Below are 15,132 nucleotides of genomic sequence, written 5' to 3' on the forward strand. Positions count from 1 at the left end.
GCAGAAGGGAGAGTAGGGAGGTAGAGGCTATGGTGAGGGAAGGAGGGCTCGCAGGAGCTCAGGTCGTCACACAGGCTGGGGGAACCCATAGCTATTTGGAACATCAACTTCGTCCATCTTACCACATCCAATGGCCCCTCTTCCTAATCTGTACCCAACTTGGGGAGGAGCTCCAGAAGATACTCCTTGCCCCACGGCCCCTCTTACAGGACTGTGCCTAACATAAGCATACCTATGTCAATGCCCATTCCAGTGAGGCCAGTTGACTGGAGCCCACCATGCATGATGGATCCAAGTCCCACGAGGCTAGGACTAGCAAACCCAATTCTTATTTGACCGAAAAACTTCTATAATCCACCCCAAGGACCACCCAACTATGGTACAGTGCTAGCCCCTTAAGCACCTCCGCCTATACCATGGACAATGCTCATGGATTAGGCAATGAGGATCCTAGTGCAAGCACTAGGAAGGGGGGCCACGCCGCAAGTGGTCATGGGAAGAGACACTTATGCTTCATGGAACCATCTAGTCACGATCTCTAAGATCATCACTAAGTTTTTAGGAGAAGGAGATCCCATCTCCCACATTGAAAGGTCTGAGAAGATCTCCGAGACCTTTGGAGATATCAGTGACCTAGATAAACTGAATGCATTCGGGCTTAGCCTCGATGGTAAGGTAGACCATAGGGCCTTAGGAGTTGAGGAAAATCTCAATTGGGAAACATTAAGGAAGAGTGGCTCCCACTAGGCCGAAATGGAGTCTGATCAAATAGTTGTACAAGGTTAACCAAAAGGAACATGAAACCCTATAGGAATACATTGCTAGGATTAAACACCTAAATTCGCATTGTGAACCACATAAGAGGATGAGCAACGAATGGCTTCTGCCTCAATTCGTCATTGGATTAAGGGATTCCAAGTTGCATGATTACTTGTTTACCCTGAATCCCACATCCTTCGAACTACACAACAAGTCCGCCGTACTCCTGGATGACAATATGCACAAGCAAAAAAATCAAATTTTGATCCTTCTGTAGTGTATCATACTGGCAAGAGAATTAGCACCATTGAGGCCAAGGATGCCACCCAAGTGGCTAAGGGCATGAACATAGATGAGGTAGCCACGGATTTGCTAAATTGAGTGGTGCAATAGCTCAAGGGTGGTCTAGGCAAAGAGGGCCTTGGCAATCTGCAATTTTTTTTCAAGGCGAGACAATGTGTGGTGTTGAATATGTACAGGCAACCACACTATGAATAAGTGCCCTTGCCTACAGGCAAGGCTATTGCTTTATTGTGTCCATTGTGCTAGAAGGGGAAACCATGAGATTTTATAGTGTAGATAGCCAAGTCAATGCCCCCACCCATGTACCAACAAAGGCAATTGTAATCTTTGTTTGGACCACCAAATGAATACAATCACAGATCACTAGCCATATAAGGCGCCGCCTAGCCAATCGAGGCCATTACCAGCTCAAAACCTACCATTGCCACCGTCGGATGGGGAAACCATGAGATTTTGCAATCTAGATAGCCCAAGTCAATGTCTCCACCCATGTACCAACAAAGGCAACTGTAATCTCTATTTGCACCACTAAATTAATACAATTAGTGCTCGCCAGCCATACAAGGCACCACCCGGCCAACCAAGGGCCACTTCGGGCTCAAAACCTACCATTGCCACCGTCAATTCTAGGTCCACAACCCTTGCCACCACGGATTACTCCGATAAACTAGGTTATCATTGAGGAGCCACCGAGCGAGTGGGAGGACCCTGATTATGTTCTATTGGCACCCAATCCCTCTTCTTATGAATGTCATGCATATCAAACAAGCTAGATAAGTCACTACGTCATGTAGGACAAACAATATATTTTGGTCTACCAGACGGCTCCCACAATGCAATGAGCTACAAACATGAACACTATGAATCGCAGACCGCCGGCTATCCAATGCTACACTTGCTAAGGTCCACATTGCGCAAGTGAGTTTTCGTATAGTGCAGTTGCCAATCAAACCATAGCCTATTATAAATGCCAAGGACCTCACTTTCTTAAGGACTGCACATACAAGGATGTGACCCCAACCTGCACTCGAGATAACAATAACCGATTCAAACACCCCGTGTTGTGGGGGGGACCATCTTTATAAAGATTGTCAAGGACTCCCAGATCATCTCTTGACCTTAAAACCAGCATTAACCTATCAAGAATTGAGAAAGGCCAGATGTCCTCAGTATCATTGAATGGGGGGAAATCTTTTGGCGAGCTTTTTAATGTGAGCTTTTTTACCATTTCCTTTGTTTTTGCGAGCTTTTTTTAGAAATCCATACATGTTTTTGTTATAAGAAAGATGGGGAGGTTAGAAAGAGGGGGAGAGAATATAGGATATGTTCATTTTCATAGCATGTGGGAGGGGTGGAAGAGTGTATACTATGCACAAGGGGGGGGCGGATATGAGTGGAAGTAGAAGGCAAAAAATTATGGAAGATATGTCCATATTCAAAGTAGAAGGGAGGAACTATGGGAGATATGTGCATTGTAAAAGTGTATAATTTGAAACTTTTGACCTCATATTTGGATTCCTCGTTGAATTCCGGTCATTTTGAGTACCAACATGACCATATTCCGATAAAAATTGAAAAAATGGTATTTTTGTCATTTTGGCCTGTTTTGGGCCTATTTTGAGTACGCCCAAAACAGGTCAAAATGAATTCATGACAAAAACACAATTTTTCCAATTTTTATCAGAATATGGTCATGTTGGTACTCAAAATGACCGGAATTCGACAAGGAATTCAAATATGAGGTCAAATCTGTCAAATTATACACTTTGAAAATAAACAAATTTCCCACATGCTCTCCCTTCCCCTTTACATTTAGTAGATGAACATAACTTTCACATTCCTCATCCTCTCTCTCCTCCTTGCACTCCTCTTTGCATACCTTATAAGTTCCCCCTCTACGTTCTCCACTATGATAATGAATATATGTTCCAACTCCCCTCCCCTCCCTTCTCCATGCCACCTTACCCATGCGCCCATCCCTCCCCCTTTCCTTTATCTCCCCTCCCCCCCCCTCTCCTCTTAACTGCAACCACAACCCAAACTTTCAACCCACCCGACTCCATGAACTCCCCCCCCCTCTCTCTCTCTCTCAGGTGAATGAAAAGCTCGTAATATTCATGAAAATTGAAAAAAAGCTCATGACAAAAAGCTCACCAAAAAATCACACCCCATTGAATGTGATCACGAGGGCCCAAGCTAAGGGCATGAGTAAGGAGCTTCATATAAATAGGCTAATAGGGAAAGAGCAACCACCTCTCGGTCTAAGGGTAAAGGCTACACAAGTGCAGTTAAGGTAGGAAAGTATTAGACCGAGTCATCATCCAGAGCAACTCGGATGAGGAGACCGCAATGGTTGTTCACTATTCTGTAGCAAGAAGGGACAAAAGTACAGTCTACAACAGTGAAGATGAGACCATTGTGTGTGTAGAGTAGTGGCAAAGTTGCGCTTGTAATATTTTGATCGTGAAAGATGGCATGAGGAATCTTGAAGGATGAGGATAGCCAAAATCCTCTCTAGAAAAGATCCAATCATACTTGCAAAACAGGATCTAGAGAGAGAGATACTAAAACTAGAGTGAGAAAGACTAAAAGCCTACACTTTTTGAGGTCCCCCCACTTTGTGGGGGGACTCAAAAGGTTCCCCCACTTTGTGTATAGACCCAAAAGGTCCCCCCGCTTTGTGAAGGGACTCATGAGGTTCCCCCACTTTGTGTAGAGACCCAAAAGGTTGCCCCACTTTGTGGAGGGACTCATGAGGTTCCCCCACTTTGTGTAGAGACCCAAGAGGTCCCCCCAGAAGTAGAGGGACTCTTGTCCAAAAGGTCCCCACAAAAGAGGTCCCAGCTTGGAGGTACCTAACGAATTGTGTAGAGGCCAACATGTATAAATATCTCTCAATGGAATGAAGCTCCCACTCTTTGGGGTTCAGTGTTCAATTCACTTTAGTGCTCATGTGCTTGTTCTCCTTGGGTCCATGCTCCTCAATGTGTTAGCATGTTCTAACCTTGCAATCTCCCATCCTCCCCCTTCCTCTCCTCTTCCATCGTCCTCCTCCCTCTACCTCCTCCTTCCTCCCTTAATCCTCCTTTTCAACCCTTTACTACTTGAAGTCACGAAGGAGATTAGCTCTCCACTCCTCAACCTTGGACTCCTCTTGAACCCTGCAACCCTATCTCAACCCTGGAACTCCTAGTTAGCTCTAACCTTTCTCCCCCTTGTGAACCCTACAACCCCTTTCTAAACCCTTGAACTCCCATGGAGGTGAGAGTCTCCACCCATTGTTGTGATACAACACTCTTTCTCACCTATGCGAGTATGAGAGCTATTTCCACGCTTCAACCTACTCCTCTCACTAGATTACAACTCGAGGACCTATGCTACGCTTGTGAAACACCTATGCTACAATGAGCAACGACACGACTGTAGGTGACCAACACCCTTAGTACCTAGACATGGGAGAGACAATGATAAAATTTTAGCGCCGTTGTCGGGGAGGTTAGCACCTGAAGCGAAAGCGGAGCATGTGTTTGCATGTGTGAAAAAGAACTTGATTTGAAAAACCATTCAAGGCACACCCCTCAAGGCAAAGGAGTAAAAAAATGCTTCCAATTTCTCCCCCCCCCCCAAAAAAAGAAGCTTCCAACTGGCACAAAAGGATGAGATTTACATCCTAAACAATGTTCACTTACATAAGCACATTAATGCGCCAATCACAAAAAAATTACCCTTAAATTCCCCGCATCCTATGCCCCCCTTCCCCCCCCTTCACTTCTTTCCCCTTACATTTCCAAGCCACTTCCATCTCTCCTCCATCTCCAAATTTTGTCAAGCCTCCATATTTTCTGTCTACCTCCATTTTCCATCCTCCACCTTCCATCCACCATCTCCACCACCATGACCACCACTTTTTTTGCCAACCTCCCCTCTCCACCATCAATTTTTCCATCCAACATCTCCCCTCCACCATCACTTCTGTCATCCGTCCCCTTTACCTCCCACTCACCATCACCACCACCATCACCACCACCACCATCCCCCTTTTTCTGCAAGGTCCCCCCTCCATTTCCACCACCTCCATCTCCATTTCCACCTCCCATCATCTCCCTTTGACCACCACTCCTTTTTGCATCATCCCCCCCTCCACCATCACTTTTTTGTCAAAACTCCCCCACCCCCTCACCTCCATCACCTCCACCTCCACCACTCAAGGTGATCCCCCTATCTCCTCCCACCCCACCATCCCCGTTTCTCTACACCCCATCTCCCTCCACCCCACCATTTCTCTACCTCCTTCCATCCCCCTTTCTCCCTCCACTCCACTATCCCCCTTCCTGCCACCATCTCTCTACCTTTCTCTACCACCCCATCTCCCTTCACCCCTCCATCTCCCTCTTCCACCCTCTCTTTACCTCCCTCTGTCCCCCTTTCTCTCTGCACCTCACCATCCCCCTACCTCCCACCATCTCTCTACCTCCCTCTACACCTCCTTCTCGCCCCACCCCTAACCTCTCTCCACTCCACTATCCCTCTACCTCTCTACACCACCATCCCCTTACCTCTCTCCACTCCACCATCCTCTTCCTCTCTCTACACTGAAGGGGCAAATTGATGTGTGTGTGTGTGTGTATGCCTATGGGCTTGGAGTCCTATGCAAGAAGTGTGTGAGTGTAGGTGTGCTAGAAGGTTCTAGTGACTCATCAATTAGGTGTGTCAGGTTGGAGTGATGAGTGAGTGATCATAGGACATGACTGATTGAGATAATCATGGAGATGATTGTGGATCTGGGATCTACCTACATGGAGGCAGTTGCCTATATATGTAACCACTCTTGGAATAAAGTTTTACATTGTTATATGCCGCATTTCTTTCTCATGAATTCACACGTTGTATCAGAGCTTGGTTAGAATCTGAGTGCCTAAAATGAGATTCCAAGTAGATTCCAACTAGATTCTATCTTCTTCCTAAATGCTTCCTATCTCTCCCTCTTCTACCTTGAACTTCAGAAGCTTAGTTCTCTCCATCCATGCAATGGTTTGAGAAACCCATTAAGCCAGACCTTCCTCCAATTTGGGCAACCTATTTGACCGGTGGGATTGAAGAGATTAATCGCCATGTTTGCGCACTGCCTCTCTATCTGTTCTATGCCATTTTTGCAATGCTACTCACCTCAATCAATTACCTTGCAATTCCTATGAGCCAAGCGTTCTCTACAACTAGAGCTACCCTTTGTAGAGATTTGGAGTGATTTGGTCCAGAGATGAGGGAGTACTTAGCAAAAAACCAGTCGACTTCTGAGAAGACAGAGTTTCCTCAAGTGAAGAAGATGCTACTGCCCCAGAGGATATAATGCACCATTTCAGCTATGGTTTAAATTGAGTCTTCCTTGTATATAGATCTATGATTGTGCAATAAAGGCCCCCCTAGCTCGGTGATGCTTAAAGTGAGGTATCAAGCCTCCAAAGTTTCGATGCTCTTTGCAAGCATTTCTAGTGTATTTTTTGGAATTTTTGATGCTACACTAAATGCTTGAGTAGTAAAAGTTCAGTTCAGAGATTGTTCTTCCAAGTATCAGTTCAAAGTGTGCTCTTTCAGTTCAGAGAACGTTCTTCCAAGTTCAGTTGATGTTAATCTCTTGACAACATGCCAACTTCAAGCTCTCAAAGCTCTTCAAATGTCAACAAGACTACAAAGACAAAGTATAAGGTAAAGAAGACCCCAGTTAAGAGGTTGTGGGAGAAGCCAACTGGTTATGAATATGCCAAACAATAAGGATTTTCTGAATTCTTATCTTGCAATTTGCATCTATATGGTGAAGGTGATTTCTTTGTTCAGAAAGATTGATCGTTTGTGAAGGGATAGACATTGCCATTACTTTGGTAAGACCTTCCCAAAATGGCTTCCAAACTGAAAATAGATAAGTTTGAAGGAGAGGGGTTCCACACTTGGCAAACAAAACTGAAGTTTATTCTCATGAAAAAGGGAATATGGAAGGTAGCAAATGGAAAAGAAACTAAACCTACAACTAGAGAAGGAGAAGCTTCATGGCTTCCAAAAGATGAAAAAGCACTTGCTATAATTGCTCTTGGTTAGTGATTCCTTTATTCATCACATTGATAAAATGTGAGACTGCTCATGCTGCATGGACTCATCTTGAGCATGGTTTTGGAGCACAGGGAAGATGCTCTAAGTTTAGCTTGCTTATCAAGTTCTTTGACTTAAAATTGGATAGAGGGGAGTCCTTCTCTTCACATCTAAATTCAATGAAGAGCATTTTGACACAATTATCTGGCATCAAGTTTAATCTTGATGAAAGATATTGTAATTGCCATCTTACTTAGAAGTCTCACTGAAGAATATGGCACTATTGTAACCACACTCACCAATATTCCAGAGATAAGTCTAGTAGAAATTGAAGCATCACTCTTGGAAGAGGAGAGAAAGATCAAACAAAGAAGTGATTACAAAGAAGGGGCATATTTGGCCAAAAGCAGCTTCAAGGGAAAGAGCAAAATGAAGTGTAACTTTTGTGGCAAACCTGGACACTTTGAAAAGGAATGTTATGCTAAGAAGAGATGTTCAGCCAATCTTGTTGAGGAAGCAGAGACTAAAGAAGAAGAAGAACTAGAGAATGTCAAAGCTCTCACTGCTTACAACACCCAAGTCAATTCTGACAAGGGTGAGGATCCATATGTTTTCCAAGTTATGTGTGTGTGAGGTCAACAATGGTTCTCTGCCATGGATAGTCCATCCTTAAATGATTATGAATGCCCAAGGAGCTCACCAAGCAATATGTAAGATGCCATGTGGATTCAATAGAAGGGGCTCTATGTTCTTATGGGGCTGTTGAAAATATACGAGATATAAGGAGTACTTAAAACCCCTTTTCTTTAATGAATGTGATGTGGGTCTATTTTACATAGTGAATGCCTTAGTCCTGAATGGTGTAGCAAAATAAACCTTATTGATGAAAACTAATGAAGATGTATAATTTTGTAGACTAAACCACTTTGTATGTGGAGCTTTGGCCATTTATTGGTGTTGTCACACTAAATAAAATATCTACATTTGATTGAATTGAAGTTTGAATTTCTCTAGGACTTGGTTGATTCACTTGACTGAGCTATTATCATGCTTGATACTTATGTAAGTTTATCACATATAAGAGCTTCAACATAGAAGTACGATCCAAAGTCTAGAGTATTGTCCCATAAAGAGTGATTGATCAAGGATAATATGTTGCAAAATCTGATGTATGGACTTGAAAAGTTATTGATGTGTCCAAAATGTTGTTGCAGAGTATACTTGCATAATGTGCTTAAATAGTATGAACTTTGAAATGATGCCCAAAGATACATCCAATAAGCTAGTTTTTTTTAAATAATCATGTCTTTTACTATGTGAAAGCTATTTATTAAAGTCAAAACCAAAATTTGGTCTAAAATGTCCAAGATATGGCCAAAACTATTTAAAATAATCATTCAAACTACTACAAACTGTGATAATTTATTCCATTCAAAGAAAATTATACAAGGGGTGGGAGGGTACATAAGGACTCTATCCTTGGCCTTTACCAAATGACAAAAAAGCCATGAGCATTGTCTACAGTACCATGACATCTTAAGTGGCATCAAATGGAAAAATAAAGAGCAATCCCAAGTCCTCATGAATGAGATCAATCTCTCTCAAGCACTTAAAAGGACCCGGTACATCTCTCCCACTAACTCTTGACGGTGAAAATAAGATCTACCCAAATAGAAGCAAATATATTAGTTGTTGTGGATGGGCAGCCGCCTAAAACATGTCCACAATTCAAACACTAGATCCACCACAACGTAATACTAGAAACCACCTCCCAAGATGACCTACCCATGAAGAAGGAATGTTATCCTAAGTTGGATAGGAATCAAACAAATCCTGCAAATCCATGATGCTAAGATCTGCATGACCACATCTCAAATGGCATTGCATGAAGAAAGCATCGTCACTAGCCTCAGGCTCATTTAAAGCAAAAGCACCATCCATGATACCCCAAAGAGCTTCTCCTCATGTCATTGTGAAAGAATTTGATGTAATATAAGAGAATAATGTGAAATCTGGTCCAAACCACAATGGCAATGTGACAACTCCACAAGCAATGCTTGTAGGATTCCTATGTAATCTAGCACCTCATACACAATGCAAGTCTACCCATCTGATGTAACCAAGAGCCCACTATGATTCCCCTGTGGATGGCTCTACTGATCCCCCAAAAACGTGTCTCAAACCTCGACATAATATGCTCGATTAATCTCGTGTAGCTACTAATGCTAAACAACTATGGGTAAATGGTGAATTACCTCTCTACTAAATCCTATATTAGGTCCTCGTCAAATCCTTTAAAAATGGAAAAGGATCTAGAGCGATAGGGGAAGGAGAAGACTAACTTTATTGGTCCCAATCTAAACGTGCTAGATGTCCCCCTATGATTGTCAAATGAGAAGGTTCTGGTGACTAGACCTTCTCTAGGCATTGAATAACTCCTCTACCAATACAAATCCTACTAGTCCATCAATTTCATATGTGTAAATCTATGAGAAGTCTCTATAGAGTAATAAAAGAAAGATTGTCTCACTTTCACACCTAAATATATGCCAAGATCACTAAAAAGTCCAAACCAGTTGGATATACATTGAGGATCCTCCTGAGGCTCAATGACAATCTCTCTTCACCATTGAGGGGTGGCTCTCATAACCTAGCAGCTAGTAGTAGCAACATATGGGAGAGGTCCATACCTATGCATAATAGTCTCCTCCATGATCTCTTGATCTCCCTTGTACCAATCACCGATACTTATCAATCCCTAGGCATGCCGTTATTTCAAGCTGGGTCTACACTCACAATCAAGGGTGACACCCTAATATCTCACCAAGGTGTTGTGGAAAAGTGGTTGTGTGGCTAATCTCCTCTCTGGTAGATGCTACTATATGGATGAGTGTTGGAGGGAATAGTACCACATATGAATGGTCCTTCTCACTAATGGAGAAGTAGGTTAAGTGTGATGATCCACCAAGAAAATCTAGCTAGCACTTCCCTACCATTGACTAGCTACCCTAGGTGTACACTAACACTTCCTGACAACTAACCCTCCAGAGCAACCATTGCCAGAAGAGTTGCTTTTTTTCAGAGTTTGGAGGGATCTTCTTTCTTCTTTGAGTTTCCTTCAAGGTTGAGATGGCATTTTCAGCCTCCGCCTTGGTTCTTTATTAGCTCACTTTGAGCTATTTTTTCTTCATGCATTGCATGATGTACTCCCGCATTTGAGCTTGCTCTCACAATTTTCATTCATACGTAATGAAGTAATTTTCTTGGAAAAAAAAAAACCTTTGTTACAAAGATTTCCTACAAGCTTTGTCGTTCACCGAAGAAGAGTATCTCCTGGCGCCATTGTGCAACCAACAATCTTTTTGCGAAGGCATCCAAAAGACATTTACACGAACAACTTCAATGTTTCCATTTCCCCATTGAGGGCTACAAACACGGACATCCAATTCGTTTTGCATCCCCATGGCACAACATCTTATTGTACGTCGTACATGACAAAGGTGGACCGTTCAACAGTGGAAGCCATGGCACAAGCTCTACAAGAATCTTTGAGATACAACACATACTGTAAGGTGGGCGACATAATCTTGAACACACAACACATAAGTTCTCAACAAGCATCATATCTAACACTATCGTTACCACTCACGACTGCTTCAAGGGAGTTTTGCTACATAAACACAAGCGTGATGGTATACATTGAAGGATACCATGTTATAGAAATTGCTTCCATGGCTGGTCCCCTAGAGTTAATCCTCTCATGAGAAGCTTGAATAGGAGTTTTTCTCGAAATCTTAGGATCAAGGATCCCCATGCCTTTTGATGTTGTGGGAAGGGTGATAGTGTCCCATGAAACTCTAGCTCTAGTGTCCATTGAACCATCCCCACCACTCTATAGAAAATACCCAAGCAATTCCTCACTTATCTGATATTCTCAACGTGAAAACACCGCCAAGAAGCTACATTCCACATGGTCATAATTTCTATATCATCCAAAGAAAGCCTAGTAGTAGTCCAATATGCATGATTCCTTTTGTATACTCTCTAGCATCGAAGCAAACTACTATGTAAGGGACATATTAGATTCTAGGAGCGCTTGTAGTCGATTGGTGGCCACAGAAGATATCTTGCTTCTTTTGGATGGTTGCCAATAGGGATCTATCCATCGGCTCTTAGTTAGAGCAGATGCCGATGGGTGGACGATGTCACCGCTATGCTAATGGAGTTCTTGAGCTGCTTATGGAGCTACCCTAGCACACAGAGGATTTGATTGGGATCCCTTCGAATTCTGACTTGGATATAAAGGATTTAAAGGGACTTCGCTTGGGGTATGGCAGCCTGGTTAGTTGAGGGGGGCCATGCCTTCCCTATCAATGAGGTCTCCTTGATCTACATGATAAAGCATACATAGGATTGAGCTACACGATACACATTGATAAAGCATCCATAGGATTGAGCTACACAAGGTGATCCCACCTACTCAACATTGTCCTTGCCCTTCCCCAGAGGACAACGTATGGGAGACAATAGATGGAACATATGGGTTGTGCACTGCAACTTGTTGATGGGTGAACATGGGTCACCATTTGGCAAGGTATTATCTACACCCTGTGTGCCACATGGGAGTGAGGGACACTGAGATCTAGAGCGACAATTGAGAGGCAAGAGCATTTTTGCAAGGCTTGGCCTATAGGTTTGTTTATATTTTCTATCGTGAGGGATTCTCTAGCTGTATAGTCCCCTCCCTTGGTCGTTAGCCCCTATTCCTGAGATTCCCTAGGCAATGAGCTAGGTTCTCTAGAAACAGGCTAGTCCCTCACAACCAATTTTTCTCTTTTATGTTTCCTATGGTTAGCGCCTCAAGGATAACTAATTTGTATGGTTGGTTTTCAAGCAATAATAGAAAGTTCTTTTCTCTTTAAAGGTGATTTGGCATCCTTGTACTATCTAGTTTGAAAGAAACACCTTGTTGAGAGATTCATGCATAAAAGGGTTCACCCTTACAAAGTTCTAAAAAAACTTACAACTTGCACTTGCTGGCTCAAATGACTCTCAAATAGCACGACAACATTTGCACATGTGAACTAAGTAAAACCCTATGTAAATTACTTTTAGGGGGGAGGTTAGTCAACACATCGCTACAACCCATGTGTACAAAGTCATTATATACCATTTGTAATTATTCTACTAGATTGATTAATACAGTTGTTCACAATCAAGTAAAGAAGCATACTTGTTCCATCATCAAGCTTTGTGCCCCATATTTGTTGTCAATAGCATCAAGATTTTACAATATGTTCAAAATATGTCTTTTAATGTTTGTATTTTTTGAATAGAGTTGTAGTCTGACTTTCCTCACAAATATTCCATTGTGTTTGACTAGAGTAATTGAACCATGAAGAGCCTAGTTGGTTTTGTTAAAATGGGATATTAGAACTATCATGGTTAGCCCTTAGCCCTTGTTCTAGGGACCCTAGGAGCTCTTTTTATCCAAGGTTCTGTTCTTTTAACGAGGTCACTATGTTGATGACCTTTTTGAGTCCACATTTCTACAATTATGGGGGTTTTGAAACTCCTTTTAGAGGATCCATACTCAATAATTGGTTAGCCAATATATAAAGAAGATGTGTTCTTAGAGCACTTGTAGGTTTGTCCCATGCCTGGGAACAAAGCCAGAGTCCAGCCCTCAAAGTGACCCAAAATTTGGCCCATGTATAAACTATACTAGCCTGCTTAGCTAGCTCTCTAGATGACTATTGAAGATAATGTAAATTGGACCGATCCATAGAGGATAAGATAGGGTTAATGGGACAAGCCTTGAACCTAATCCTAAGGGGTAAGTTGTTCCTCATATTTTCATTACAATGTAGTGTACGATTAGACATCTTGTATGTGCACTCCTCTCTCTCTCTCTCTCTCTCTCTCTCTCTCCCCTCTCTCTCTCTCTCTCTCTCTCTCTCTCTCTCTCTCTCTCTCTCTCTCTCTCTCAATATGGTATCAAAGCACCGAATGTTCCATCCTTCATTGACAAACCCTTGCTTCAGTCAAGGCATAAGTCCTCCCCTTGAGGCATCCTCACATTCTGTTTTGCTTAGAGCTTCATCTTCCCTTCATCTCCTCTCTATTTCAAGCTAAGCTCTCAATTATGACTTATAGAGCTTGAGTTATTCCTCTTTGAGTACTGAGGGGTTTCTATGGTTCCTTCCTTGTGTGTTATGTGTTCTCTCTTTGAAACAAGGTTTAGGAAGATGGCATTAAATTATCAAAGACCTGGTCACAATCTACTAAATCAAATATCATGTACATATGAGACAAAAAACAAAGTCATCAAGAGATAATAAACTCTATTACATGTTTTTTTTAAAATAAAAGACATGCAAGATTTTCTTGTTGGAGACGATTTAAATTTAGATTTACTTTAAAACAAAAAGAGTGCACAAGTGCATTTGGGCACTGCCTTCTAGTATAGTGGTGCAGTGAGCGCTTTTGAATACAAAAGACAAAGCAAACCATTTTTAAAAGGATGTTGAGCTTATTAAAAGGTAATTTTTGTGCGATGATCTCCATAAATAACACACAACTCCAAAATTTTTTTTTATAAAATGACAAGTGCAAATTCATGAAAGAGTTTCAATCCTCCATTATAGCACTGTGCTAATAAACATTACAAGTGGGAAATTCACGAGAGAGTTTCAATCCTCCACTATAGCACTGCGCAAAAAAACATTACAAGTGGAAAATCACAAAAGAGTTTGAATTCTCCACTATAGCATAGCTAACAAGCGTGCACAAGTGTGCCTAGGCATTGCCTCCTAGTTTGCAGTATTAAAACAAGCACTTTTAGGATGCAAAAGAGAAAACAACAGATTTTTGAAAGGGATGATATGCATAAATGGCAATTTGAAACAAACAACTTAATGAAAATTTTGGAAAATTAGAGATGGAAATTCACAAAAGAGTTTCAATCCTTCACTTTAGCACTCCCCCTAAGGAGGCAGTGCTAATAACTAACAAGAGGCACAGGGTGTCGAGTGCACTGCCCTCTAGCAAAATTAGAAAATAGGTTTTCTTGCTCACATCTCTAAGAAGAGGGAGATGAGAGGAGAGGGAGACAAGGGGTGAGGCGGGACTGAGTGGAGGGAGAGAGGGCGAGACAAATTCTACTTTTGGAAGGTTAAAATCATGTTAGGATGTGCCCTCGAGACAAGTTCTGAAATGGCAAGTTTATGGGTGCTATAGCCAGCCCGTAGTAGCGGGGCAGTGCTAACAAAAAGAACAAGTTGAATTTGCATTCAGATGGCATGCCCTGAAGAAGAAATCTAAGAACCTCGAAAGAGAAATAGCGGGAAGGCATAAGCAAAGGCAAGGTAAAAATGCATTAAAAAAAAAAGGGCCAACAAAAATGCGAAGGAAAAAAAAGGGGCAAGAGGCGGGGAGGAAATCCCGAGTGGACGCCATTAACTATACCTTCTTGAGAGCCGACGTTGCTATGTGAGGCACGTACAACCACCACCGGGCAACTCATGGAGAACTCTTTCCACGGACACAAATTTATTCGGTGCCACCGCAAGTGTGGACGTCTTAAGGATACTCACGAGGCATGTTATGGAGGACTCTTTCCGGGGATTGTATTTATAAGGTGCCAACTCAAGAGGGGACGAGTTAAGGAATGCAGTTTTCGAGAGAGGCGAGGCCCAAAGAAACACAAAACGGAAAGAAGGAAAAGAAAATTTATATTCACCAAAAAAAAAAAAACAAGTGAATAGGATTAAGATTGAGCTTCGTTGTGTTTGTGTGTTTTCTGTGTTCCATCGACGACAGAAACTTGCGAGAGCATCGACGCAAACAAGCCAGCCAGCCTCCATCGCCAAAAATCCAACATTTCCGCAAGATCTCATCCCTTTCCCGCCGATCTCCACCCCCTCTCACCTTGTAAGTCCCCTCTCCTGCTTCAATTCGCCTGTTTTTCGTGACATTTCTGTGGAATTT

The 15,132-nt window shown here is 42.3% G+C and overlaps 1 protein-coding gene across 2 annotated transcripts in view; it reads left to right on the forward strand.

Moving 5' to 3' along the window:
* The first annotated feature begins 14,933 nt into the window (after positions 1-14,933).
* LOC147891230 (coiled-coil protein) overlaps positions 14,934-15,132 on the forward strand; it is a 192,188-nt gene continuing 191,989 nt past the window's right edge. For both annotated transcript variants that reach the window (XM_087389275.1, XM_087389276.1), the window contains exon 1: positions 14,934-15,075. The gene's annotated coding sequence lies outside the window, so the exon portion shown is untranslated. The remainder of the gene's footprint in view (positions 15,076-15,132) is intronic.

The sequence above is a fragment of the Dipteris shenzhenensis genome, chromosome 18 (assembly GCF_047967505.1).
Source record: "Dipteris shenzhenensis isolate YYH24624 ecotype China chromosome 18, Dip_SZ_1.0, whole genome shotgun sequence".
Classification (NCBI taxonomy): domain Eukaryota; kingdom Viridiplantae; phylum Streptophyta; class Polypodiopsida; order Gleicheniales; family Dipteridaceae; genus Dipteris; species Dipteris shenzhenensis.